We start from the raw sequence: 3961 nt of genomic DNA, 5'->3' as shown, positions 1-3961 counted from the left end.
CTCCTTTTGCTTCTCTGGTCCTTCTTGGTTATTGAATATTGAAGACCATGTTTAATTTGCTTTACTAGATTCACTTTCTTTTACAGAAGAGGCCTAAGGTTCTTTGCCTAATTTGGAAGTTTTTGTCTGAGGATGTCTAGCTAGCAACAGTGAGCCTCGAGGATGGTGAAAACCTTTTGAGTTCTCTGGGTCCAGTTTCGATATTTATTTATGCATATCTTTGGCCAAGCTGGAGTAAAACAAGGCAGGAAGTTCTGTGGGATTCAAGGTACTTTCTTTCAGTTTGGCATCTTTTTTTAAAACAGCTATTAATATGTATTATTACTTATTAATATCAAATACATATTTGAGTTATGCCACTCCCTACACAAATCTGCATTTTATTGTGTTCCCATAGGGATTGCTTTGGGAGCAGCATATTACCCATATTACCCAAGAGAGGCCTTATTAGCCACCTTTTTTTCGGGGCAGGGGCTAATCAAATGATGTGTTTATTGAGTGCCTGTTATGTGCTAACAATTGTTCATGGTACTTGGAGCAGAGTACAAGGACCCCTGCCCTCGTGGAGCATACAGTCTATTGCACTGCTGTGACCTTGGGCAAGTCACTACACTCCTCTGCCCAGTAGACAGAGCTGGGCATAGTGTAGATGCTGACCAGGAGAGCGCCCTGGCCCACCACTCTAGACAGCAGAGAGGGCTGCAGGTTGATCTTCAATAATCAAGTACACTGCTGCTGCTGTTGCTGTTGTTGTTGTTGTTGTTGCTGCTGCTGCTGCTGCTGCTGCTGCTGCTGCTGCTGCTGCTGCTGCTGCTGCCTGGTGGTGACCTTGTTGGCCAGGTCCTTGGCCTTCTCTGTAGCTGCCAGTGTGGTCTCCTTTGCTTTCTCTTCGGCCTCTTTGACTGTCTCAACAAGTGCTTTTGAAGGGGCTTCACCTTGTAGCTTGGCCAGAATGTATTCAAAGCCCTTCATTGTCTTGGTTACATTGCTTTTGAATCGGGCAAGATCAAATTCCTGGACAGCTCTGGAGATGCCAAATAAGCTAGAGGAGACCCAGGCTTCCCGATGGATTTCGGTCCAGCTGCTATTGTCAGAGTTCACACAGTAAACACATCATTCCTCCACCACCATCAGCCGGGCATGGTTGATGTTCCAGGTGAAGGTGGCCATGGTCTGATTCTGTGGGTCCACAATCGAGTCCTCTAGGATGTACACCGAGTGAGCAACGTTGGCAGGAAACAGTCGCTCTGTCCAACGTGGCATCTTGATGGTCTTGGTCAGGAGTCTCCGGGACAGAAGCTTCTGGTCAGGGGTCACCTCCCGGGGGACTATGTCTTCGGTTAAGGTATGTTTGTTATAGGGATTCAGGTATCACTGCCAGAAGGCAGCAAATACTTGGTTCCAGGAACTTTGGAGCATGCTCTGGCCCAGGAAATACTTCACCATCATCCCGACCCGAGTGGACTCAGCACCAGTGCAGCATCAGGGTGAAGAGTCCGGGGGTGGGAGCTGGGAGGCACGTGGCAAGGCGCAGGCTCACCAGGCTCGCAGTTCAATCACCGTGGGCCACGCCCAGGTCCCTACCGCCTCCATGAGAGGCTATAGGACTGCTAGCCATCGTTTAATGAGTGAGCAAATCTAGCTTTCTCTTCGTGAGTACAGAAAGTAATTAAAATATTATGGTCAAAGGTGATGGTGAGGACTTGGAGTGCTTTATGAAGGGTAATGATTTGGTTAAAAGAGATGTTTGTCATCTGTCTAGGTACAATCAGAGATGGCAGAGGAGTCTTGCACTTTGAGAGGGTCCAGTTCTCTACTGGCTACCTCACAGAGGGAATATATTTCTTCTTAGGCATCCGGATGTATTTGTTCTTTGTAGGTATTCACTGAGTGGTGTGTGATGGGGGTTAGTGGTAATTAGACTACAGGGGAGGTGGGTCCTTGTACTAGAAGATTTTTAAAAAGGCCAGGTTGTCTATTTTTGAGAGTCTGGAAAGGCATTCGAATTTTACCAAAGAGTACTCATTCCTGGAACCTGCCAAGTATCTCTGGTTCCCAATGGACTCCTCTGAGGGTCCCAAGGTACAGAGAAAAAGTTGCCATAAGGGGTCAGGCCTCTCAGCTTTAAGCATGGGGGTGAATATGCCATGCACCAGAAGCCAGAGAACAAGCTGTCACCTTAACCAGTTGTCACCCTCACCAGGTGTCATTGGCTCTGCGCCTCTACATGACTCACGTTTATAGAACTGGAAGAGGAGAGTTAAAGCTCCCTGGTCCCTGTTAAGTGTCACCAAATGTGATGACTTGGAGTCATGGGCAATGGAAGAATGAACCCAGTCAGATCAGAGTAGCTATGAGATACACCAAGGAAGCCTCAGCAGGGCAGCAACAAGAACTGCCAGGCCTGAGGTGGTAGGTGAACTGCCATGGACTTTATTTGGAGTCTACATTGTTTGGGCTTTGGTTTCCATTGTGCAAAAGAGGGCAGCCCTGATGGGATAGTGCTTGACTCTGTGCTTGGACTGAGTGTATGGGGCGGCAATTCTGAGGTACAAGGCTATGTTTAAATTTGATTGGCTGAGTTGTGATTGCATTCAACAGTGCTTCTCAGACTAAAGCTAGCTTGAAACTTATTTGTCCTTTCACGTCCCTGTTTTCACTGTGTTATTAGGGATGGTTCCTGGACCAGGCTTGCACTGTGGAAAGTCTCCCGTAGGGACGGACCTATTTGGTTTTGGTTCCTCAATCTCTATCTCACTATAGCTACCGCCCTTGCTTTTTCCTTGTGTTGTGTCTTGGAACACCAACAGTTGCATGAGTGTGGCAGGCACTTGCCTGTAGGAAACATAGTAGGCGTTTCTCCTCGTTCCTCTCCTAGTTAGACACAGCCGCAGTTTTCATCCATCATCTCTGAAGGAACACAGATAAATCCTGCATCATTAATTTGATCGGATCCTGGGGAAGTTTAGCAAGGGAAACGCATCATTTTGAATAATAAGCTTCCTAACTCGACATTTCCTCATTTATAAGAAAGTACCTGGAACTCAGGTCCATGACTGGTCCTCTAATTTATACACATGAAAGTCTGTGTCGTGAAGACTCCGTTTGGCAACATTCCCAGTAATGTACAGAGGTGTGAGCTGAGGATTAATTTCCAGCCCTGTTCCAAGCCTATTACTGAACAGACTTCAAAATCCAATTAGAAATTATAATGCGATCTAACGCATCTCCAGTTCTCACAACACCCCAGGGACTTGAGGGAATGATTTACCTGGAAGGTATTTACATTTATTGCTTCCTGTATTATAAGGCCAAACATTTCTAATTTGTTATTTAAGGATTCTTACGCTGAATTCTTAATTCCGTTGTCCCTGGATTCCCATTGAATGGGAATGAAGAGCTGGTTTGGTATGGAGGAGAGAGAAGACTTCTCCAAGCCCTTGAAACAATGTGCAAGCTGCTTACTGCTTGGTGTCGCCATTAGTGGAGCAGTTAAGACCTGGACTTTTGACAAGTTAACTACTTTCCCCTCTGCCTATGAAAAGCAAGCAGCAAAAATAAATGGGAGCAATTTGAAAATTTTTTAATTTGAACATTTAAATACAAAATAAAATTTTATAATTCCACCAAGCAGTTACTACTACCTATAATATGCTTGGCATATTTATTGAATGCAAAGCATGTGTGTGTTTGTGCACATGCAGGCACACACATGCTGAAGTGTTAGCCTTAGATGTAGACTCTTTTATTTAAATCTTTCAGCCGCCTCAGGAAATGAAGATGATTATTGATCACATTTTCTAGATGATGTGGAATTCTTGACTCATCTCAGCAGTCTGACTAAGGGTCTCTTATCTCAGAGTCTTTCACATCCTTGAGTTTGTGTTTGCATGTGGGAGATAACAGGCTGTGAGTGTTAGCATGATGTCATATTGAGGACTGCACATTTTATAGTGAACTC

At 45.2% G+C, this 3961-nt stretch overlaps 1 pseudogene; it reads right to left on the bottom strand.

Annotated features, from left to right (window-relative positions):
• Positions 1–576: 576 nt before the first annotated feature.
• On the bottom strand, positions 577–1446 carry LOC116913252 (annotated as a pseudogene).
• Between the last annotated feature and the right edge of the window lie 2515 nt (positions 1447–3961).

Source organism: Rattus rattus, chromosome 12 (assembly GCF_011064425.1).
Source record: "Rattus rattus isolate New Zealand chromosome 12, Rrattus_CSIRO_v1, whole genome shotgun sequence".
Taxonomy (NCBI): Eukaryota; Metazoa; Chordata; class Mammalia; order Rodentia; family Muridae; genus Rattus; species Rattus rattus.
The sequence above is the reverse complement of the archived record's forward strand: the minus strand, read 5'-3'. Positions and strand labels throughout refer to the sequence as shown.